Raw genomic sequence first — 26,227 nt, 5'->3', positions numbered from 1 at the left:
AGGGGCTCTTTATGAATTAAAAAAAAAGATATTCCGATCACTCAGGAATTTCCAAGGGTGTTAGGAGCTCTGTGCCAGGAACCTGGGACAGAGACCAAATATATTGGTTATTGTATTATACATATATAGTTTGATATCATTTTTGAAAATAAAAATAAATGTGTGTGTGTATGTAAAGAAAAACGTTGGAAAGGAAATAGATCCAGTTGTAATTGTTGCGACAGGACTGATTGGGATTGGGGAAGAGGAATGGAGGTGTAGGTGGAGATGTTCAGAGTTTGTGAGCGAGCCTATTACGCCTTATAATAGGAATAAGAAATCAATCAATGTACACGGCCTCTGCCATGTGACTGTAGCATATGCGTCAATAGTTGACAGCCTTCTTGGTCTGCAGTTCTGAGGACGAGACAGGAGCATAGTGACCGCTTGGTGAATATCATGATGTTTCTTTTCCCTGTGATGAACAAAACTTTGAAGACTGCAATTACATACAATACTGGCCTGGAAATTGTGGCTTCAGTGGTCTCCATTCCGGATGCCTGGTTGTCATTTTAGGCTGTCTTAGGAAAACATGTTTTTAGCCTAGTGAATCCCTGTCCATTGGATGAGCATTAGTTTAGCCTCTGCTTGCTGTGGGAGACTGTGTGGGTAGAAAAACTACTCTCATACTCTGCCTTCAGACTAGATTGATAGCCCCTGGCAGAATGCTTAATTTGTAGGTAAAATAAATTACCCACTTGGTGGTAGATACTATAGATCCAGGTTGATATTAGCCCTTTCCCTGGCTAGTAAACAGCCAGTAAGGACCATGAAAAGTTCTGCAAAAATGGTCACCAACTTCCCTGGTATCACAAAGCCTGAAACTTTATTGTATATGATGTGTGTTAAGATCTTGGAGCTGCAAGATTTGCATCAGACTCTTTTTTTTCTTTTTAGATTTAATTTTATTTTTATGTTTTTGGCTGCTTTGGGTCTTTGTTGCTGCGTGCGGGCTTTCTCTAGTTGTGGCGAGCGGGGGCTACTCTTCGTTGTGGTGCGCAGGCTTCTCATTGCGGTGGCTTCTCCTGTTGCGGAGCACGGGCTCTAGGCGTGGGGGCTTCAGTAGTTCCGGCACATGGGCTCAGTAGTTGTGGCACTCGGGCTCCAGAGTGCAGGCTCAGTAGTTGTGGCGCATGGGTTTAGTTGTTCCACAGCATGGGGGGATCTTCCAGGACCAGGGATCGAACCCGTGTCCCCTGCATTGGCAGGCGGATTCTTATCCACTGCGCCACAGGGAAGTGCATCAGACTAACTCTTGTTTCAATTTATCTACCTATCCACCCATCCTTCCGTCCATCCATCCATCCGTCCATCCATATTTCTAATAGTTATTGAGAGATGCTTATAAGCTAAGCACTGTGGTAGGAATGAATTCTTACCTCCTGGCATTTGTAGCAAACACACTTAAAACTTACCTCCATCCTCTACTTAGTCTTTAGTATATATTAGAAACCATTTTAGGCTCTTTGACAGCTTCTTGTTAGGTTTTGTTTGCTCCTAGCCCAGGTTCATAGTTGCTTTTGTCTCTCCGTAGTACTACACCAGATAATAATAACTAGCTTGTACTAAATGCTTATTATACGTCAGGTACTTTACAAAGCTTTCTCTACGCATCCTAGTTCAATTCATCTTTACAATGATCCTAAGAAATGTGCATTATTATCTATATTTTAACCTTTTTTGGGGTCAAATACAACCTGCATAATGTGCACAATAAATAAAGTGTGGCTCTATATTTTATCAAAAAGCAAAAACATAAATGAGATAAGAATAGAACATTGCCAGCACCCAGAAGAGCTCTCCATCCCCCCTATTGTCACCCCCTCTTTATCTCCTAGAATTAACCACCATCCTGATATATATGATAATGACTTCTGCTTTCCCTTATACTTCTACTATCTAAGCACGCATCCCTAAACACTATAGTTTGGTCCTGCCTGTTTTTTTTTTTTTTTTTTTCCTGCCTGTTTTTTAAAACACAAAATCATACTGTACGTGTTCTTTGGTGACTGTTTTTTTTAAACTCATCATTAAGTTCTTAAGATTCATACTTGTTGCATTGGTTGTGGTTGATTCTCTTTTCTACATAGTATTTTATTATATGAATATACCGCAATTTATTTTCCATTCTACCGCTTTTGGACATTTGTGTTTTTCCAATTTTGTGCTGTTATGAAGAATGCTGCTATGAACATTCTTGCATGTGTCTTTCAGTGACAAAGAGCATGCATTTCGGTTTGCTATGTAAATATCAGTGAAATTGCTGGGTGATAGGCATACCTTCAGTTTTGGTAGCTAATACTAAACAGTTTTCCAAACTGGTTGTACTAATTCACATTCCCAACCACAGTGTACAAGAGTCTTTACAGCACGCATCCCTACCAGCAGTTGGCATTGTCAGTCTTTTTTTTTTTTTTTTTAGTATTTATTTATCTATTTATGGCTGTGTTGGGTCTTCGTTTCTGTGCGAGGGCTTTCTCCAGTTGTGGCAAGCGGGGGCCACTCTTCATCGCGTTGCGCAGGCCTCTCCCTATTGTGGCCTCTCTTGTTGCGGAGCACAGGCTCCAGATGCGCAGGCTCAGTAGTTGTGGCTCACGGGCCTAGTTGCTCTGCGGCATGTGGGATATTCCCAGACCAGGGCTCGAACCCGTGTCCCCTGCATTGGCAGGCAGATTCTCAACCACTGCGCCACCAGGGAAGCCCCATGTCAGTCTTTTCAATTTCAGCTTTTATGATGGTATGTAGTGATATCTTGATTTTAATTTGTATTCCATTTGTGTCAAATGAAGTTGAGTACCTTTTCATGTATTTATTGGACATTTGGATATTATCTTTTGTGAAGTACATTTTGAAGTCTTTGCTCATTTTTTTCCCAGTTTTATTGAGGTAATTGGTAAATAAAAATTGTATATATTTAAAGTATTTTATTCATCGGGTTTTCTGCCTTGACTTGTAGGAGTTCTTTATGTCTGGATACAAGGCCTTCTTTTTTTTTTTTTTGGTTAAATGAATAGCAAATATCTCTTACTTGCCTTTTAATCCTTTGAAAGCCATATTTTGATATCTTCAATGTAATCTAACTTGCCAAGCTTTTCCTTTCTGATTAGCACTTTTTGTGTCCTGCTTAGGAAATCTTTCCCTACCCTGAGGTCATAAGACTGTTCTTGTGTGTTGCATGTCTCTGCTGAGTTAGAACAGAAATCACATTATGTATTTCAACAGAGAGAGTTGAATAAAGAGACATGATTACATAGGTTTCAGAGGCTGAAAGACAGGAAGGAACCTTGGGGTAGCAGGGAGATAATAGCTTCAGAAAACAGGTACTGCCTTGAAGGGTAGGGGAACAAAGGGGAGTAATTGGGCTTATCAAAACCTAGAAGCTCAGAGACGGGACGCCCACAGCTGAGAAGGAGTAGATGCTGTTAGCTGCTACTGAGAGCTCAGGGGCGGGGCGGGCGATGAGATTGGTTCCAGGTGTGCTGAAAGGGGCTGGCGGTTAGAAACAAACGCACCCAGGGTGAAGGGCTGCAGTCAGAGAGATGCTTCCAGATCAACGCGCAAAGCAGGAAGGAGGATGCCAATTCTTCCTCCTGACGCTCAGTCTCCCTCTCTCAGCCCTTACTGCAGAGTCCAGCGGGAAGCCAACAGGAAAAGGAGACGCGGAGTCCCAGACTTCACTTCTAAAACATCAGTTCAAAGGTAAGAGTAAGAATTTCAAGATGGCGACAAAACCCAAGCATAGCGCTCCTCTGAGTACTGGCCCCTGTGTGACTGCATAGTTCACTGGTCTCTTATTTTTAGAAGATCTTCTTAACACTCCCTTCTCCCACTCTTTACTTCCAAGGTCTTGAACACTCAGTAGAAGTCCAGCAATAGCTTTGTTGCAATTAGGTGCATATTTCTCTGCCTGTGTGGTTTATTTCACTCCGTGATAATCTCCGGCTTTTTTTTGAGAGGTTGTAAGGCGAGTTTTGAACTCAAGTGACTGCTGTTATCCCTCAGACTAGGATCTTTTTGATATTCTCTTGGGTGCTATTGTAAAAATTATCTTTTTTTTTCACAACGAAAGACGGTTTAATCACAAATTTTTTTTTTTTGGATTGGATAACACATTCACAAAGACCAAGCATAAAGAGGTTAAAGGCATCATTAAAATGTTCATTCTCTGGTTATTTATTGCTGTTATGAGAAATAACAATCGTATTTTAAAAAATTTCCTTGTACCTTGGGACCTTGTTAAATTCACTTACTAGCTCTAATAGTTTTTCTGTAGTATTTTGTTGGTTTGCTTTGGACTCTACGTAAATCAATTATGTGGTCAGAGAATGAGGACAGTTTTATCTCTTCCTTTACAGTTCTTAACCTTTTCTATTTTTCTTGTTATATTGCTGTTCGGCCCTCCAGTAAAACGTTGAATAGAAATGGTGAGAGTGGTTATTCGTCTCATTCCTGATCTCAGAAGGAAAGTACTTCGTTTTTTACCAGTAATATTATGTTTTATTTTGAAAAATTAAAAGCAAGGAGTTATCTTTTATTTCTAGTCTCTATGAGTTTTTAAAAATATGAATGAATATATGCAGAATTTTATCAAACGCCTTTTCTGCAGCTATTGAGATATCGCACGACTTTGACTGATTTTTGAATGTTAAGCAAATCTAGCATTCCTAGAAGGAACCTAACTTGTTGGGGATGTATTAACTTCTTTATTTATTGTTGTATTTGGTTTACCCTCACTTCACTTTGTTTAAGACTTTTATGTCTGTGTTCATGAGTAAGATTGGTCTGAAACTTTCCGTTCTTGAATGTTCTTCAGAGGTTTTGGATCATGGTTAGGCTGCCCTCAAAAAACTGAGTTGGAGGTTTCTTCGTTTCTCTTATTGGAAAGAAATTGTATAAGAGAAGTGTTACTTCTCCTCTTAGTGTTTGGTAGAATTCCCAGTGAACCTATCTGGACCAAGAGCTTTTGGGGAAGTTTTAAATTATGGATTCAACTATATTTTTCTGTTTTATCATGCCAGTTTTGGTAAGTTTTATTTCTCTGGTGATCTGACTATCAATTTTCATAATTATGTTCATAGAGCTGTTCATAATACCTTCTTAGTATACTTTTATTTATATTCATTTAAACATTAAAAAATTATTTATTCTGGGCTGTGTTGGGTCTTTGTTGCATTGCGACGAGCGGGGGCTACTCTTCGTTGTGGTGCGCGGGCTTCTCATTGCAGTGGCGCCTCTTGTTGCAGAGCATGGGCTGTAGGTGCACAGGCTTCAGTAATTGTGACACACGGGCTTCGGTAGTTGTGGCTCGCGGGCTCTAGAACACAGGCTCAGTAGTTGTGGCGCACGGGCTTAGTTGCTCCGTGGCATGTGGGATCTTCCCACACCAGGGTTTGAACCCATGTCCCCTGCATTGGCAGGTGGATTCTTAACCACTGCGCCACCAGGGAAGTCCTATTTTTAACGTCTGTAGGATTTATAGTGCTATTTCCTTTTTTATTCCTGACCTTGTGTATATGTGCTGTCTCTCTCGGCCCTTTGAATATACCCTTCTATTGTCTCCTATTGAGAAGTCAGCTGTCGCTTTATTTTAGGTCTTTTAAAGGTAACATGCCATTCTGGTCTCTCGCTGCATTCAAGCTATTACTTCTGTCTTTGATTTTCAGTGATTTTATTGTGATGTGCCTGGGGTGGATTTCTTTTTTTTGTTTATCCTTCTGGACTTCTTAGAGTGTTTTGAATTTGGGATTTGCTGTTCTTCATCGTTTATGGCAATTCTCAACCATTATTTCTTAAATATTGCATTTTCCCCCATTCCTCTCTCCCTTTAGAATTTCGTAAGCACATATACTAGACATTCAATTTATACTCTATTTCTATTACCTGCTCTGCTGTGTTTTCCATCTTTTTGTTGCTGTATGCTTTATTTATCATCCTATTTTCCCCCTCTATATTTTAGTTTCCTGATTTTCTCTTAAACCTGTCCCTAGAATTTTTAATTTTGGTTATTCTTTTTTTTTTTTTTTTGGCGGTACGCGGGCCTTTCCCATTGCGGAGCACAGGCTCAGCGGCCATGGCTCACGGGCCTAGCCACCAGGGCACGAACCTGCGTCCCCTGCATCGGCAGGCGGACTCTCAACCACTGCGCCACCAGGGAAGCCCTGGTTATTCTTAATATTGGTTATTTTCAGTTCTAGAATTCCCACTGGTTCTTTTAAAAAGAAATAATTTAATAATTTCCATTTCTCTGCTGAAATTCTTAGTCTTGTCTTTTATCTCATTGAACATATTAAGCATTTAACAGTTTGTGCTTGTTAACATTCACTGTTTATTGTTTCGGCACTGTTTATTGTTTCAGTCATGTGGTTTTGTCTCCACATGTGCCTTGTTATTTTTGGTTGTGTACAGGGCATTCATTATAAAATTCTTATAAAATTATGTTCGTATGAATTGCTTCATATGTTCCTATCTTCCCCCAGAGATTTACATTTTCTTCTGCTGGGCGTCTGAGGGCATTAACCATCTGAGTGCTTCAACCCAGTTTCAGTGATTCAGCTATTTTGAAACTGAGCAACAGTTCCCTATGGAGCTGTTCTCTATCTTTTTATCATGTAGTCCTGTGAGGTTCCAATCCAGAACAAGGGGCTCACAATGCCCCCATCCTATTTCTGTCCCTGGGCAACAATCCCCAACCCCTTAGCCAGGTGAGGCTCTCAGCATCACTGCTCAGCCTCTCAGCCAGCCCCTCTGGAATGAGCAGATGCCTCCAGGAGAAAAGTAGTTCTACACATGCACGGGCTCATCTCCTTGGGCCTTTATCTTCCCTGGGTGGCAATTCCTCACTATATTGTTTAAGCCTGGTATGTCCAAGTAGATATTGTTCACATTTTTCCAGCTGTTCTAATTGTTCTCAGCAGGGTGTTTGGTTGGAATTACCTGTTCTCCACTATCAGGAGTGGAGGTCTTATTTCCGTTTTACAGGTGAGAAGTTGGAGAATTGGCATAAAGAACTTTCCCTAAACAAATTTAAGGCTGAATTATAGACTCAGTGGTCGAGGATGACTTAGACTTGTCTTAGGGAGTAACACATAACATTTTCTTTTCCTCTTCAGGACTCGGGTCTCTCTTATCTGTGCTGACAAGGTTATGCTGAAAATGCAGTGAACTAACCTTTGCCACAGGAAAGACATTGCAGTTAAAAAGCTGGGAGTGACTTAAGGCAGAGAAATGGGAGGAGAAAGAGGGTTAGTGTGTGCAGAGAGGGGATAGAATGTTTAACATTCCTAGGGGTGGCTTGTATTTCTGGCCACTGGCTGAGTCATTTATACCCACACAACTTCAGAAGTCAGCGTGTCAAATGCTTAAGTGAAGAGGGTCACCTAACGTGACTACTGGTGTATTTTTAATCTACTTTTTCAAAAATGGCTGTTTAGAGAGACTTGGGGACATGAGACAGAGTCCTGCACTTTGACTTCTAGTACCCTCTGACCTGGGCAAGCTGCTTTCCTTCTCTTTGTGCCAATACTGTCATCCCTAGAGGAGATAATTATTCATACTTTTTCTTATGAAAAGTACAGTACAGGGCTTCCCTGGTGGCGCAGTGGTTGAGAGTCCACCTGCCGATGCAGGGGACACGGGTTCGTGTCCCGGTCCGGGAAGATCCCACATGCCGCAGAGCGGCTGGGCCCGTGAGCCATGGCCGCTGAGCCTGCGCATCCAGAGCCTGTGCTCCGCAACCGGAGAGGCCACAGCAGTGAGAGGCCCACGTACCGCAAAAAAAAAAAAAAAAAGAAAGTACAGTATGGATAATTATTACTCACTATTCTACCGTGAAACTAGAATAATATTTTTGACCTAACTGTTTGACTGTGTCACCCGTGATTAAAGCCCTCCAATGGGGCTTTTCCCAGGCCTGTTGCTTTTTATTTTCCTATTACTCTTGGGCTTAGTGACAAACCTGTAAGCACAGCTCACCACATACTGGGTGGCCTGGCCCTTGCCCGCCTCCCTGGCCTCATCTTAGACCTTTTACTTCTCCAGTCGTATAGACTTTCCGCACCTCCCTGGTCCCTGCCCTGCTCCCTTCCCTTGGAAGGCCTTCATCCTTGCTGTTGCTTCTGCCCCCTAGTGTCCCTTTCCCCTCCTTGACCTCCCTTTCCCCTCCTGATACATCTGGTGTCATGTCCTCAGGGGAGACATCCTATCCCATGACTAGTTCAAATCCCTGTGAAATGCACTCATCGGACCACATGCCTCTCTCCTGCAGGGTTCCCAGAGTTGTCCTTTTACATTTATTGGTGTAATTCTTTTTTGTTTGTTTGTTTTTGTTTTTTTTGGCAGTACGTGGGCCTCTCACTGTTGTGGCCTCTCCCGCCGCGGAGCACAGGCTCCGGACGCGCAGGCTCAGAGGCCATGGCTCACGGGCCCAGCCGCTCCGCGGCATGTGGGATCTTCCTGGACCGGGGCACGAACCCATGTCCCCTGCATCGGCAGGCGGACTCTCAACAACTGCGCCACCAAGGAAGCCCTATTGGTGTAATTCTTTGCTTCACATCTGCTCTCTCACTAGGCTTGAGCGCCTGGGTGTAGGAACGGTGTGGCATTCAGCCCACTGCCCGGGGGTAGTAAGCATCCAATACCTATTTGTCAAATAAGAGAAGGAAGGGAGGAAGGAAGGAAAGAAATCTTATGAATTTCACCCTAACTAGAGATTTTTTGCCAGTTTATCCACTTGTTTTCTGCAAAGTAGGGCAGGACAAGAAGCGCTAGGAACAGATGGTTTAAATGGTGAAAAAAAGGGAAAGATGGTCTTCACATGTCCTTGGCTACAAGTAATTAGTATTCAGCTACTCCCACTGTCTGGAACCTGGTCTCAAGTGCCAAGAGAAAACGTGTTTAGGATTTTAACTGCTTCTCTTGGAAAAACCAGCGGCAGTGCAACTGCTGGAATCTCCAAGCTAGACTGTGTGGATGAGAAATCTCTGATCTTTGTTCATTTTTTTTTTTGGTAAACTGCAGGCACTGTTTTAGTGAGGATCTCCCAGGGTAAAGGGAGGGACACAGGTGTTTTGGGGAAATGGGGAGACCTCCCCTGCCTTCTGGGAGCCTGGGAGCCAAGAGGCAAGACGTCAGACTCTAGCCGCGACTGTGGGGTGGCGGGGATGCACAACGTGGTCATGCTCAGAGAAGGGCTGGCAAGCCACATGTTCTTTCAGAGCTGCGAAGCCACGTCCAGGCCAGCTGCTCCACGAGCTGGTGAAGTCCAGTGTTTGAATGGGCCGTATCTGAGCTCCAATCCTGGTTCAGTTCTGATCTGTTTCCAGATCACTCCTGACACCAAGTGTGTGGCTTTTTTCCCACCCCACCTCATTCTCTGACACCAGCTGGGTACCAACATTTCGACTCAACTCTGACACTGTCTGCCTGGGACCAGGGCAGACCCCGCAGGCCAAGGGCTCAGTCCCATGAGACCACCCCCACTGCAGACACCACCTGCACATCCCAGGTTGTTATACGGCTTCCTACCCACCAGATATAAAGTTGGGGGAGTCCACCTCCTCAAGTCTGATAACTTGCTAGACCGGCTCACAGAACTCAGGGAAAACAGTTTACTTGCTATCACCGGTTTATTATAAAGGCTGCAACTTGGGAGCACCCAGGTGGAAGAGATGCACAGGGCAAGGTTTGTGGGAAGGGGCATGGAGCTTCCCGGCTACCCTCACGCCTTCACCAACCAGGAAGTTCAGCAAATCTTGCTGTTAAGAGTTTCTACAGAGCTCAATCCGAAGCCCCAGTCCCTTTCCCAGAGGTCACTGAGTGGGGCTGAAACTTCCCCATACTGAGAGCCCCATTCTTCAGCATCTGGGGGCTGTACCCGTGTCACCTCATTAGCATAACTCAGGTGTGATCAAAGGGAGCTTCTTATGAACAACAAAAGACACTCCTATCACTCAGGACATGCCAAGGGTTTTAGGGGCTCTGTCCCAGCAATGGAAACAAGGACCAAACATGTTTCTTATTATGCCACAAATACCTTCTTAGCTGTATGACCTTGCACAGGAGTCTCCAACGTAAGATCACGGTGGAAGAAATGATGCAGTGTACATACAACCCCTGATAGAAAGTGAATGTCAGCAAAGGCAGTTGGGATCTAGTACCCCAAGCAGCCCTGGGCTCCTCCGGTGGGTGGGTCTGCAGGTCAGGTGGCAGTGTGCTTTCTCCCACACACTGGGCATGCTTTTATATTTTCAGAGCTAAATTTAGCTGAACTAGGGTGACCTCAGAGGGGAGAAAGTGTTGCAGAAGGGCAATAGGTTATCAAAGAGGTGAGTGTGGAAGGGGGAGGGCTGAGGGCGTAGTAGCAGTATCAGTCATGTGTGGGAACCCGTGCTTAGCAGCAAGGGGACAATGGCCCCTGCCCTCACATGGCTTGTGTTCCAGCAGGGAAGACTCGTAATTCTATGTTTCATTACCACCGTGTATGTACTTGGTATGTTATGCAGATGTATGGAGTGCCCTGGGTTCACATGCACGACACGCGGCTGTAACCAGGCTGGTACACTTTGGGGGATGAAGAACGTCCCTGATGTCACCTTAGGACTTGCAGGTAATAGTCTTGCCTGCTCCCTCCCTTGCTTTCAGGCTGTCTAGAGGGGGTAATCATTCTGATCATCCGATTAGGACATAGGGGTGCTGCGTTTCTTAACTGAGTTCTGAATCATACAGCAGATTTATGGATTCTGGCCAGTGTGTTGAAATAAGTCTATCAGGGCCCCAGAAGCTCTCTGCTTCAACTGGTTTCCACTGGACTGGTTTCATACCCTGGATTTGGGCCTGCCAGCAGCTAGGTGGAAAGATTTCATTTCAGTTCTCTTGAGAACAGGGGCAGACAGAGGAGGCAGGAATTCAGATTTGGATAATAGGCCCGAGGTCAAGATTTCTCAGAGAGAGAGAGAGAGAGAGAGACAAAGTGGTGAGAAAATACTTCCCATTTTCCTAAAGGGTTCAGTGTCTTCTGCGTGGTAAGCACGGTCAAGGTTGCAGGCATTTCCATGGAGACCACACGTGGACTCCGGAGCCCCATCACCTGCTACGTCGTATATGTGATACAGACGATCATAACTGCTATAAAAATTAGAGATGAGACTGGTGGCAGCTGCCAACAGAAAGTAAAACAACGACACCAGAGTGTTCCTGCTTCTCTATCCAGGGGCCAGAGCACTGGCGGCCTCGTGGGTGAACAGCTCTGCGTTCTGATCCAGCGTCTTAGGCTTCTGAGAACGTCTGCATGTGGAGAGATTGCTCCCTGCTCTCCGAGACGTTACGGCTGCCCTTTAAGCTACAACTGTGCGCCATTTACAGTTTGTAAAGCGCTTCAAATCGCGAATGAGGCATCAGGAAGCCTGTGTCCTGTTAGCAATTCTGTGTGTCACTCCACCCCCAGCACCTGAGCAGAACACGGAGATTACTGGACGGAGCGTCTGCTGTGGATTGAATCGTGTCTTGTCGTGTCCCTCTGCTCCTTCACCGTAAGATCTGTTGGCATCCTAACCTCCTCCCAACTGCAGAATGTGACCTTAATTGGAGACAGGGTCTTTGCAGAGTTAATGACACTGAAATGAGGTCATTAGGGTAGATGCTAATCCAACATGACTGGCTTCTTTATAAAAAGGGGAAATTTGGACACAGAGACATGCATCGAGGGAAGATGGTGTGAAAAGACATAAGGAGAAGATGGCCATTGACAAGCCAAGGAGAGAGGCCTGGAGCAGAACCTTCCCTTGTGGTCCCCAGAAGGACTTCTTTATCTTGGACTTCCAGCCTCCAGAACTGTGAGACAGTTTCTGTTGTTTAAGTCACCTGCTCTCTGTTCTTCGTCATGACAACCCTAGCAAGGATGTTCTTAAACTTTTCTGTGGTGGGCTGGGCTTCATTCTGGACCCCTTCTCAGGATAACTTTTAAATGTAAAAATTAAATATATCAGATTGCAAAAGAAAGAAGAATGTTTATTGAAATACAGGTATCAGAATACCAAGCACAGACATCTGTGATATAGTAACATATGTGGTACTTTAATAATGGATTAAATAACAAGATGTAGTGGGAAGTAAAAAAGTCCATGATTTCCAAGTGGAAGATGTAGGATGGATGGTATTTCAGAATGTGCAACAACCGTCGTGTGATATGAGCAAATTATGACCTTTATTGGTGGCAGACACAGATGTCTGCCTATATTCATAGGCAGTTTTTAAAAAATTTATTCTATTTATTTATCTTTGGCTGTGTTGGGTCTTCGTGGCTGTGCGTGGGCTTTCTCTAGTTGCGGCGAGCGGGGGCTACTCTTGTTGCGGTGCATGGGCTTCTCATTGCGGTGGCTTCTCTTTGTTGCAGAGCACGGGCTCTAAGCGCGCGGGCTTCAGTAGTTGTGGCACACAGGCTCAGTAGTTGCGGCTTGCGGGCTCTAGAGCACAGGCTCAGTAGTTGTGGTGCACGGGCTTAGTTGCTCCGTGACATGTGGGATCTTCCCGGACCAGGGCTCGAAGCCGTGTCCCCTGCATTGGCAGGCGGATTCTCAACCACTGCGCCACCAGGGAAGCCCCTCATAAGCATTTTTTAATGCCTACATTGAAACACTAAATATCTGTTATGGGTTAGTGGAGGCGAGAATTTTTAATTTTCCATCCAAGTGTACCTATTCCTTTTTTTAATTAAAAAAAAATTTTAATTGAAAAACAGTTGATTTACAATGTGTTAATTACTGCTGTACAGCAAAGTGATTTAGTTATACATATATACATGATTTTTAAAAATATATTATTTTCCATTATGGTTTGTCACAGGACATTGAATATAGTTCTATGTGCTATACAGTAGGACCTTGTTGTTTATCCATCCTATGTATAATAGTTTGCATCTGCTCATCCCAAACTCCCAATCTATCCCTCCCCCAACTCCCTCCCCCTTGGCAACCACCAGTCTGTTCTCTATGTCCATGATTCTGAAGTATACCTATTCCTGAGTTCTCTCCACTCCTGGACTGGGTGATATCTGGGGCCCTTTGAGATCTGTGACTGGGTGACTCTGCCTTGGTTCCACTGGGAGGCTCATGTCTAAGGCTTCTTGCCCAGGTCCTACAAACCCTCCAACCTGGGCCTGGGGGAGTGGTGGTCATGACCACACCCTGCCCTTCTCAAGCCCTCTCTGTTGTCAGGGCGGCAGGCCTGTTTGGTTTCCAGAAGCTGCTCCCTTTTCAGTCATAGGCACCAGCGTGTTGTGGCTGTTCCTGGAGATTTCTCTGCAACGTTTGTATGTGACTCAGCAAAGGAGGTGTATTGAAAAGCGGCTGTGACCCTGTTCCTTCAGCGGAGCCACCTGGGTCACTGCTGTGTGACTCAGCAGAGCCTGCCAGGCACTCCACACAGGCAGGAAGTAGCTGATTATCTGTCCCAGGAACCCCATCCCTACCCTGGTAACAGAGCCAGTGTGGATGAATCATGAACCTCCAGTCAGCTGGTCTTCATGTACACACATACACAGATACACACACACACACACACACACACACACACACACACGCACATGAATGTGGGCTCTGGTATTTGTGGGAAGTTTCATAAGAGCTTATCTCATTGCTGCAAATAACCACACACTCTCCTATTTCCCCACACAGGTTCTTATCTCACAAAAAGGGAACCTTTCTTTGAACCTTTCTTTGTGTTTTAAATGGAGGGATTACATCACCACACATGGGAACATTTTCCTTATGGCGTAAGGGAGGAGCCTGTTCTTCAGATATGTGCAGAGGTTACATCACCTAAATTTGGAGGTATTTGGATGGAATATTACAGTATTCCATGGATTCTAAGGCATGCTTTTTTAATGCTCATATATCTCTGAAATCAGGATGTGTCTTACAATTCCTAGACTCTTGTATTTGACAAAACAGGGTACATAAAGAGAGAGCCTGGAGGGAGTTAGGATGTTGGTGAAAATAGGACCCAAGCTTCTGCTGCCCCAAGAGAAGGCTTTGGTCATTTAGTTTAAATCCTCACCCAAATGCTACCTTTATAACTTAGGTGACGAATGGGATAATTCTTCAGAAAGAAGCACAGCATATGAGTGGAAGGGGTTGTTATTTATTTCTGTGTATGGCTCATTTTAGATCATACTTTAGAAAATGCGTAAAAGTGCAAAATGTGTGTTTGTGGATCTAGTTAATATAAGGACCATGCTTCAGCAAAAAAAAGAAAAAAAGTCTGCATATGAGACTGTCATTTGACTGCTGGCAAGGCAGTTGCGTGTTAACTGCTGACTTCTTTTTTTTTTTTTTGGCGGTACGCGGGCCTCTCACTGCTGTGGCCTCTCCCGTTGCGGAGCACAGGCTCTGGACACGCAGGCTCAGTGGCCATGGCTCACGGGCCCAGCCGCTCCGCGACATGTGGGATCTTCCCGGACCGGGGCACGAACCCGTGTCCCCTACATCGGCAGGTGGACTCTCAACCACTGCGCCACCAGGGAAGCCCACTGCTGACTTCTTTAACCACCGGCTACCTCCATTTGAGTTCTACGAAGGACCAATGAAATCTTTGCTTTCTCAGGTCAAAACCTCAGGGCCACAGCAGAGATGTTGCAGCTGCTGGTGGCGTTAAAGTGTCTACAAAAAAGAATAATTGGATAGTACTCAAAATTTTAAAAAAAGAAATCATTATAGATTCGAGGAAGTTCCCCCCAAAATGCACGGGGAGATCCTTGTGGGCTTCCCCCAGCTTCTCCCAGTGGAAACATCTTACCTAACTATAGCACAATGTTACCACCTGCAGTCTGACATTAGTCCACGGAGCTTATCCAGATTTCCTCTGTTTTATATGCCTTTGAGTGAGTGTGTGTGCACGTGAGTGTGTGTGTGAATAGTTCTATGCAATCTTATCACAGTGAAGATGCTTCTAACTGCCACCCGAATCAGTATACAGACTGGTTTCATCACCTCAAGGCTCCCTCAGTCTGTCCTTGGTGGCCACATTCCCCCTCTCCATCCCATCCCTAATCCCTGGCAACCACTAAGCTTTCTCCATCTCTATAACTTTGTTATTTCAAGACTGTTACATAAATGGACTCATACAGTGTGTTACCTTTTGGTTGACTTTTTTCACTGGGCACAATTCCTTTGAGATCCATGGAGTTGTTTATTAATATGTGTTAACATATTAGTAGTCTTGTATTACATGTATTAGTGCATGTAACATGTACTAGTAGTAATACTAGTACCGTATTACATGTATTAATAGTGCATTCCTTTTTGCGGAGGAATGGAATTCTACCATACCAGGGTGCCATGGTTTGTTTATGCACTGAAGGACGTTTGAGTTGCTTCTCGTTTTGGGCTACCATGAATACAGCTGCTCTTTGCATCGTAATTTTAAAGCTAAAAAAGGATACAGACTACTTGACCAAAGATTTGCTGAGGACAGGCTGTGTTTTATACACATTTTTATCCCCTAGTAGTTGGCGTGTGTATGCATACAGATGCTCAGTAAATGCTTCTTCAGTGAGTGGCTACGTGCATAGCTGCCGTTTCAAGAAGATACTCGCGGGGTGGGTGGGTGGTTAAAATAAAAGATTTAGACTCAAACAGACCAGAATGCAGGGCTGGACTTTGTCGCCTCGACACTGGCTGATCTAACACAGGCCTCTGTTCTTCATCCGTAAAATGGGATCATAACAGGACAGCCGTTGGAGGGCTCTGGAGAGAATGCAATGAGGAAATGCGTGGAGCTCTTAGTGTAGTCTCTGTTATACAGTAATTGCTGAATAAATGTCAGTTGTGATCACTATTTGTAAGTCGTTCACGGATCTCCATAAGATCATCATAATGCAATAGCTAGTAACTTTTTATTGCTTTTATCCTGAAATGCTTTTAACCTTCAAATCTACCATCATATAGTCTATATTTAAGCACATTTAAATCTTGTATTCATATATATGCCACATTTTAAACATCTTAAGGGCCTTTTTAAAAAATGACAATTCTTGCTTAATATTATAGTATTATCTTATGAACATTAACGGTCAAAGATCTAACACGCATATGCATATTTATAGAAATTTGGAAGGTTCGAAACGTTCTTTCTGTGCAGCTATCCGGGGTTTCGATCAACCTCGTAAAATGGCATCTGTTCTTATAAAAGTGGCCTGAACAGATTTTCTTTTTCCCTTTTCCTCATGCTGTAAATTCATTTGGAGAAGCAGCAAGTGTCTTGGGTCCGTTTCTCCTTCTCTTCTTCGGAAATCTGGTTGCTGTGTGCACACCCAGAGGGGCGAGGAACTCTCCCCTCTCGCCTGCCTGTGCTCCCAGACTGTGTGCCGGTGGGGGGATCACGTTTGGGGGGAGTGTCCCTCCAGTGACCTGGGATGTCAGCAGAGCCCTGAGTCATACAGAACCTCCTGTCAGACAGCATGAGACAGCGATTAGAGACTAATCATTAACCAACTATGGGGGTGGGGTGGGGTGGGGTACAATTTCCAGTTGTTTGACAAAGACCAGTGATATTTACCATCACATGAATGCAGCCAGAGTCAATTGGCATTGACTTATCAAGGTCCGTCTGGGAGGTAGGCATTGTGCCTGACAATGTTGGGTTTGTAAAGATTCCTTAGACCTTGTGCTGGACCCTGGCGGGATGTGGTGTGTGTAGGGCAGGCTCTCGGAAGAATCTGGGCTTTGCAGGTGGGCAGAATAGGCAGATGTGGGGGACAAAGCTTTCCAGAACTTTCCACTCTGTCCACATCTCACAATAGCCACACCTGACTGGTTACCTTCCTACTGTGCCATCTTAGCTCAGCTGCCTCTTCCACCTAAAATGCCCCTCCTTGGAGAAACTCCACTCATTTCTCAAGGCCCAGCTCCAGTGTGCCTTCCTTCCCTCTGCCACACAGAATTATTTCTTTTTTTTCCTCTGTGGTGACAGCTCTTTATTATAAAGTATATTATTTTATCTTAATTAATGTTTCCAGCTTTATTAAGGTATAATTGACAAATAAGATTCTATATATGTAAAGTGTACAGTGTGATGATTCGACACACTTATACTTTGTGAAATGATTACCATAAGCAGCTTAATAATACATTCACCACCTCACGTCGTTATCTTTTGTTTTTTGTGGTGAGAATGCTCAAGTTGTATTCTTAGCAAATTTCAAGTACACAACACAGTGTTACTAACTCTAGTTACCGTGCTGTACCTTAGCTCCCCAGAGCTCATTCCTCTTATAACTGAAGGCTTATATCATTCGACCAGCCATCTATCTCCCCAGCTCAGCCCCCGGTAACCACCAGTCTACTGTCTGTTTTTATGAGTTTGACTTTTTCTTGTTGTAGTTTAAGTTCCATATCTAAATGAGTATTTGTCTTTCTCTGGCTAGTTTCAGTTAGCATAATATACTCTAATTTCATCCACGTTGTTGCAAATGGCAGGGTTTCCTTCTTTCCCATGACAGAATAATATTCCATTATATATATAAACCATATCTTTATCCATTGACCCGTGATAGACACTTAGGTTGTTTCCATGTCTTAGCTATTGTGAATGATGCTGCAGTGAACATGGGAGTGCAGGTATCTCTTTGCGACAGTGATTTGAATATAGGCTCAGAAGTGGGATTGCTGGATAGAATGGTAACTCTATTTTTAATTATTTGAGGAACCTCCATACTGTTTTCCCTAGCGACTGCACCAATTTACATTCCCATCAACAATGCATAAGTGTTCCCTTTTCTCTACATCCTCACCAACACTTGTTATCTCTTACCTTTTTGATAAAAGCTGTCTTAACAGCTGTGAGATGATATCTCCTTGTGTTTTTTTTAAGTTGAGGTATAATTGACATATAACATTAGTTTTGGGTGTACAACAGAATGATTCAGTATTTGTATATATTATGAAATGATCACAATTAGTCTAGCTAACATCCACCACCTCACATAGTTACGAATGTTTTTTCTTGTGGTGGTTACTCTTAAGATCGACTCTCTCTGCAACTTTCAAATATACAATACAGTATTATTAACTATAGTCATCACGCTGTACTGTTTTGATTTGCATTTCCCTGATGATTGGTGATGTTGAGCACCTTTTCATGGGCCTAATGGCCCTCTGTGTATCCTTGAAAAAATTTCTACTCAGGTCCTTTGTCCATATTTTAATGGGGTTATTATTATTTTTTTCTATTGACTTGGATAAGTTCCTTATATATTTTGGAAAATAAATCCATATTAGATATATGATTTGCCAATATTTTCTCCCATTGCATAGGTTGCCTTTTCATTTTGTTGATTTTCCCGTACAGAAGCTTTTCAGTTTGAGAAACCTCACTTGTTTATATTTGCTTTTGTTGCCTTTACTTTTGGTGTCATATCCAAACAATTATTGCCAAGACCAGTGTAAAGGAGGTTTTTCCCTTTCCCTTTCCCATAGGAGTTTTAAGGCTCAGGTCTTATGTTTCAGTCTTTGATCCATTTTGAGTTAATTTTTGTGAGTGGTGTAAGATGAGGGTACAGCTCTTTTTATTTGCTCTATAGATGTCTGGTTCTCCCAACACCATTTATTGAAAAGACTGTCCTTTCCCCGTTGTGTGTCTCAGCTTCCTAGTTAAAGACTCGTTGACTGTATATGGGTGGGTTTATATCTGGGCTCTCTATTTTGTTCCATATGTTTCTGATTTTATACCAGCACCATAATTTTTATGTTTTAATTACTTTAGCTTAATAGTATAGTTTGAAATCAGGAAGTATGATGCCTCCAGCTTTGCTCTTTTTCCTCAGGATTGCTTTGGCTATTTGGGGTCTTCTGTGGTTCCATAGGAATTTTAGGATTGTTTTTTTCTATTTCTGTGAAAAAATGCCAATGGAATTTTGATAGGGATTGCATTAAATTGGTAGATAGCTTTGGGTAATATGGACAATTTAAAAATATTAATTTTTTGAATCCATGTACATGGGATAACAGGATATCTTTCTATTTATTTGTGTCTTCCTCAGTCTCTTTCTTCAGTGTCTTATTGTTTTCAGTGTACATACATTATTTTATTTTAGTTGGAGATCATCTATCTCCATCTATCTCCCTCCAGACTGACAGCACCTTGATGGCAAGCTTGGGTCTGGTTCACATTGTGTCCTTAGAAACTTGCACGGTCCCAAGTATATGGAAGGTGTTCAACAAACGTTTGCTAACTTGACTTGCCTGAAGGTGGAAAATACATGTCCAGTTGGATTGGAATGTTGCTGCAGTAGTATTTATCAATATACTTGTTTTCCTCTTCCTAGGCACACAGCTAGATTGTGCTAGTGTTTGTTTTGTTTTGTTTTGTTTTGTTTTTTTGCGGTACGCGGGCCTCTCACTGTTGTGGCCTCTCCCGTTGCGGAGCACAGGCTCGGGACACACAGGCTCAGTGGCCATGGCTCACGGGCCCAGCCGCTCTGCGGGATGTGGGATCCTCCCAGACCAGGGCACGAACCCGTGTCCCCCGAATCGGCAGGCAGACTCTCAACCACTGCGCCACCAGGGAAGCCCTGTGCAGGTGGTTTTTTTGGCCTCCTTTGTGTGTATATGTGACCACAGCATTGCGTCCTGGCCAATGGAATGTGTCTACATTACTTCTAGGCTGGTCTCGAAAACCTCCTATGCATGAGACTCAGTTTCTTCTCCATCTTCTCACTGAATAGTGAGAACATTGAGGATCTAGAGGAAGACAGAGCCACAAGATAGAAGAAGTCAAGGTCCCTGGATGAAAATAAAGAAGGGAGCCTGACCAGAAATATCCATTTGGACTTTACGCGTGAGACATACACTTTTAATGGGTTAAATTACTATAGACCAGATGCCTCTCTTTTTCTCACGACAAGATAACATATGAGCACCTTGGAACTCATACGGTTACTGAGTCCAAGCTTGTACTGCTTGCTGCATGACAAGCCAAGAAATTGAGGGATGAGTTGTTGGGGCCAGGAATAGTGACTTTATTCAGAAAGCCATCAGACCAAGAAGGTGGTGGACTTGTGTCCCAGAGAACCATATTGCCCCGTTTGGATGCCAGTGTCTTTTATAGAGTGAAGAAGGGGAGGTGAGAAGGTAAAGTCAAAAAGGTGGTGAGTTGTTGCAAATATTTTCCTGGTTCCAGCAAGACTCCAGAGGAGATGTGTTAGTTTCTTCTTTCCTGCAGCCACTCACAGGTGGGCCTGGTCAGGATGTTTCCCATGAGCTTAAAGGTATTTTAGCTTAACAGTCAGGCATGGGAGGCAGGGTCCCGGAGATGGGCCATTATGTATACTTTAAGCTCTAGGCAACATCCCTTTAGTGATTAACTGGTAGCAAAAGCAATAGAATACAAAGTTTAAAGTAAAAGAAACGGATCCAATATGGAGTCAGATTTGTTCTTCCCTATTACAATCTCACTTCCAGAAAGGTGGGAATGAGAAGAAAGGAAGGGAACCCTAAAATAACCAAGCATTTACTCTGAAAGAGGAGAAAAATAATCCTGAAATAAGTTTACCTTGACTTGGCAAGACCACGTTTTATTCTGCTCTCAACAAACATAGGAGCTCAGTTATGAAATGGTACAGGAAGTTCCATTTTTTCATGTCTGACTTTTGACTATGAATTTAGACTTTCCACATGTGGGGTGTTATCTGGAATTTCTATTAAGTGATTTACTTTTCTTCCATGCTCCCTGTTTTCCTCCTGTTCTATTTGTTCTATTTAAACAGTGCTGTCATGGGCTTATTGCCTTGGAGGGGACCTAACATGACTGAAAGCAGAAAAATGTGTGTGTGTTTGGTGTTTATTTTTCCAAAGCCTGTGTCCTTATGGGAGTGGAATGGAGGCCTAGGTTCCTTGAAGGGCAACAGGCTGCCCCCACCTCCATCCCAAGTGACTGAAGTATAACCCCTGGGATGGAGGAAAGAGGAGACAGGGAGGCCCAGCAAGGAAAGAGCAAGGTAGAGGCACCTGAGAGAGGAGCTATGTGCATACCTACTGGGTTAGCATCCTGCGGGGGAGCTCCAGAGACCCAGGCCTTGGAGACCACAGTCAGCCCCCCAAAGTTCTTTGTGGTCCCTGTGCTCAGAAGTGGCAGAAGGACTCCTGAGCCCATGGGCATGGCATGGAAGCAAGAGAGAAAGGGCTTCCAGGTCTTACGAGGCCCCTGAACAAAGGATGCTTCTGAGACAAACTGTCAGAGTCCATGATGGGGGGGCAGTGGACATTTGGGGAACACTAGCGTGGGGACCAAAATGAAGGCCAACTGCCATGTCTTACTGCCCCTCCCCAAAACTCTGACATCAGCCCAAGGAAAATGGGGGACCCTACATTCCCTGAGGCTAAATTTCTCCACCCTAGTAAAATATGACTTGGAATAGAAATTAAATTTATTTAGAAAAACATAGGCATTCTTTTTTCTTTAGCCTATTGACCAGATAGGATATATTGATTTTTGAGTGTTGAACCAGCCTTCCATACCTGGAATAAATCCCACTTGGTTGTGGTTATCATTCTTTTCATACATTGTTGGATTCGATTTATTCATTTTTTGTTGAGGTTTTTTGCATCTGTGTTCATGAGAAGTATTGGTCTGTCACTGCCTTTTCTTGTAATGTCTTTGTCTGGTTTTGGTATTAGGGGGATGCTCATCGAATGAGTTAGGAAGTGTTCCTTCTGCTTCTATAGACGGTCTCTGACTTACAATAGTTCGACTTACGATTTTTCAGCTTTACGATGGTGTGAAAGCAATATGCATTTAGTAGAAACCATATTTCAAAGTTTGAATTTTGGTCTTTTCCCAGGCTAGCAACATGCAGTATAATACTCTCTTATGATGCTGGGCAGTTCACAGCTCCCAGTCAGCCCTTTGATCATGAGGGTAAACAACTGATATACTTACAACATGCCGTTTTCATTTTCAGTACAGTATTCAACAAATTGCATGGGATATTCAACACGTTATTATAAGATACACTTTGTGTTAGATGATTTTGCCCAACTATAGGCTAATGTAAGCGTTCTGAGCACATTTAAGTTGGGCAAAGCTAAGCTATGATGTTTGGTAGGTTAGGTGCGTTAAATGCACTTCAACTTACGATATTTTCAATTTACCATGAGTTTAGCAGGACTAACCCCATCGTAAGTTGAGGAAGATCTGTATTATCTAGAACAGATGGAAGATAATTGATATGATTTATTCCTTGAAAGTTTAGTAAAATTTACCAGTGAAACCATCTGAGCCTGGTGCTTTGTTTAGGAAGGCTATTAATTATTGATTAAATTTCTTTAATAGATATAGCCTATCAGATTGTCTATTTTTTCTCATGTGTGTTTTGGTCGATTGTGTTTTTTAAGGAATTCATCCATTTCATCTAAGTTATCAAATTTGTGGCTCTAGAGTTATCCATAATATTCTTTTATTACCCATTTAATGTCCGTGGGATCTGTAGTGGTGTTCCCCTTTTGTTTCTTATATTAGTAATTTGTGTCTTCTCTCTTTTTTTCTTGGTTAGCCTAACTAGGGGTTTATCAATTTTATTGATTTTTTCCAAAGAACCAGCTTTTGGTTTCATTGATTTTCAGGTATTGTTTTTCTGTTTTCAGTTTCATTGATTTCACTTTAATTTTTGTCATTTATTTTCTTCTGCTTACTTTGGATTTAATTTGCTCTTCTTTTTCTAGTTGCCTAAGGTGGGGGCTTAGATCACTGATTTTAGATGTTTCTTTTTAATATATGCAGTCAACATTAAAAATATCCCTTTAACATGTTTTTACCGTGTCCTACAAATTTTGATAGGTTGTACTTTCATTTTCTTGAAAATATTTAGAAAAATTTTTTGAGACTTCTTTGACCCATGTGTTATTTAGCAGTGTGTTGTTAAATTTCCAATTATGTTGGGATTTTCCAGCCATTTTTCTATTGTTAATTTCTAGTTTAATTCCACTGTGGCCTGAGAGCATACTTTGTATAGCCTGAGAGCATACTTTGTATGTCTTTTTTTGACCCAGAATATGGTCTGTTTTGGTGAATGTTTTGTACGAGCTTGAGAAGAATTTATATTCTGCTGCTGTTGGATGAAGTTGTTTATAAATGTCAATTAGATCCAGTTGATTGATGGTGCTGTTCAGTCCAACTGTGTCTTTATCGATTTCTGCCTGCTGGATCTGACCATTTCTGGTAGAGGGATGTTGATGTCTCCAGCTGTAATAGAGGATTCATCTATTTCTCCTTGCAGTTCTATCAGTTTTGGCCTCATGTAATTTGATGCTCTGTTTTAGGCAGGTACGCATTAAGAACTGTTGTGTCGGGCTTCCCTGGTGGCACAGTGGTTGAGAGTCCGCCTGCCGATGCAGGGGACACGGGTTTGTGCCCCGGTCCGGGAAGATCCCACATGCCGCGGAGCGGCTGGGCCCGTGAGCCATGGCCGCTGAGCCTGCGCATCCGGAGCCTGTGCTCCGCAGCGGGAGAGGCCACAACAGTGAGAGGCCTGCGTACCGCAAAAAAGAAAAAACACAAAGGAAACCTGTTGTGTCTTCTTGGAGAAATGCCCCCTTTGTCATTACATAATGATCCTCTTTATCCCTGATAATTGTCCTTGTTCTGCTTTGTCTGATATTAATATAACTACTCAGGCTTTCTTTCAGTTAGTGGTAACGTGATATGTCTTCCTCTATCCCTTTTCTAAAAAAATTTTTTACCATGGTAAAATATACACAACATAAAATTTACCATTTTAACCATTTCTGTGTGTACAATTCGGTGGCATTAAGTACATTCACAATGTTGTGCAATTCTCATCACTATTCATTTCCAGAACTTGGAAACAGAAACTCTTTACTCATTTAACAAAAACTCAATTTAAAATGTTTATTGTTATAGTTATAATAGTTTAATATCTCCCGTATTTGTAACTGTTTTCTATTCATTGCCCTTGGTTCTTCATTTTTTTCCCCCTTCTCCCTTTTTTCTGCCTTCTCTGGTTTTAACTGAGCATTGTATATGATTTCATTTTCTCTTTTCTCTTAGCATATCAATTATATATATATATTTTAAACTTTCTTGAGTGGTTGCCCTAGAGTATGCAATATATGTTTACAGCTAATTCAGGTCCACTTTCAACAACACTATACTGCTTCATAGTGCAAGTATAACAGTACTCCCAATTCCTCCCTCCTGTCTCTTATAGCATTGTTGTCCTTGATTTCACTTATCCATAAGCTATAATCACCAAATGCATTGTTGCAATTATTTTGAACAAGCTGTTATCTATTGGATCAATTAAGAATAAGAAAATAACATACTTCATTTTACTTTCACTTATTTCCTCTCTAATGCTCTTCCTTTCTTTATGTGGATCCGAGTTTCTAACCTGTATCATTTTTCTTCTCTCGGAGGAATTTCTTTTAATATTTCTTGCAAGGCAGTTCTACCGGCAACAGATTTCTTCATTATTTGTTTTTCTTTGAATATCTTTATTTCTTCTTCACTTTTGAAGGATAATTTCGCTGGAGACAGAGTTGTAGGTCGATTATTTTCTTTCTGATACTTTAAGTATTTCACTCTACTTTCTTCTTGCTTGCATGGTTTCTGAAGAGGAGGCCAATGTAATTCTTATCCTAGTTCCTCTGTAGGTAGGATGTTTTTTCTTTCCTCTGGCTTCTTTCAAGATTTTCTTTTTATCTGTGATTTTCTGCAGTTTGAATATGATATGCCTAGGTGTAGTTTTTTTTTTTTTTTTTTTAATATTTACTCTGCTTGGTGTTCTCCGAGTTTCCTGGATCTGTGGCTTGGTGTATGTCATTAATTTTGGAAAATCTTGGACATTATTACTTCAATTTTTTTTTTTTCTGTTTCTTTCTCTCCTTTTCCTTCTGGCATTCGCATTACGTGTATGCTATACTGTTTGTAATTGTCCCACAGTTCTTGGATATTCTGCTCCATCCCTTTCATTATTTTTTTTCTCTTTGCTTTTCAGTTTTGGAAGTTACTATTGACACCTCTTCAGGACCACTGATTCTTTCCTTGACCATGTCCAGTCTCTTGATGAGCCTGTCAAAGGCATTCTTCATTTCTGTTACAGTGTTTTTTGTTTTTTGGGTTTTTTTGCGGTACGCGGGCCTCTCACTGTTGTGGCCTCTCCCATTGCGGAGCACAGGCTCCGGACGCACAGGCTTAGCGGCCATGGCTAACGGGCCGAGCCGTTCCGCGGTACGTGGGATCTTCCCCGACCGGGGCACAAACCCGTGTCCCCTGCATCGGCAGGTGGACTCTCAACCACTGCGCCACCAGGGAAGCCCTGTTACAGTGTTTTTTATTTCAAGCATTTCCTTTTGATTCTCTTCTACAGTTTCCATCTCCCTTGCTCATATTACCCATCTGTTCTTGTGTGGTGTCCACCTTGTCCATTAGAGCCCTTATTATTCATTTTTATTTTAAATTCTCAGCCTGATAATTCCGACATCTCTGCCGTATCTGAATCTGGTTCTGATGCTGGTTTTGTCTCTTCAGACTGTGGGTTTTTTTTTTTGTCTTTTATTATGCCTTGTAATTTTTCTGTTGAAAGTCAGATATGATGTATCAGGAGAAGGAACTGAGGTAGATGGGCGTCTGGTATAAGGTTTATGTTTATCTGCTAGGCGTTACGCTGTGTTTACTCTTTGCTGTAGCTCTGGTGTGAGAGGCTAAACTTGTCTCTAGTGCTCTTATTTTTGTCTCCTCTGTTGTCTTGGATTTTCTTAGGGACTCCTTAAATAGGGTCTGAGGCTTGCAATTCTTTTAGCTGTGATCCCCTGTGATTATGCAGGAGTCCTGTTTTTGAGGTGGGAGGTGTGGGGGAGGGGAAGTGTTTCCCAGGCTTACAATTGGGTCTCCATCTTTTTGTGAGCCTGACTGGATCCATCTCTTCTCCCAGGTCAGCTGGGTTTTGGTAAAGCCCCAGTTGGTTAGATTCTGGTAAATAGTTCCCCTTGAGGGCAGGTTTTATTAACAAGAACACAATGTTTTTCCTTCTAACTGCTAAGAACAAGAGGGGTTTTTTCTCATCTTTACAGTGAGAACTTGGTAGGATTCCTGGGGGCAACACTCACAAAAGTGTGAGGACCCCTCAAACCCTGGGTCCCCTTAGTGTTTTTAATTCTCAAGCTTGTCCCCACTGAGTCTC

The sequence above is a fragment of the Orcinus orca genome, chromosome 2 (assembly GCF_937001465.1).
Source record: "Orcinus orca chromosome 2, mOrcOrc1.1, whole genome shotgun sequence".
Classification (NCBI taxonomy): Eukaryota; Metazoa; Chordata; class Mammalia; order Artiodactyla; family Delphinidae; genus Orcinus; species Orcinus orca.
This window is presented reverse-complemented; position numbering follows the sequence as displayed.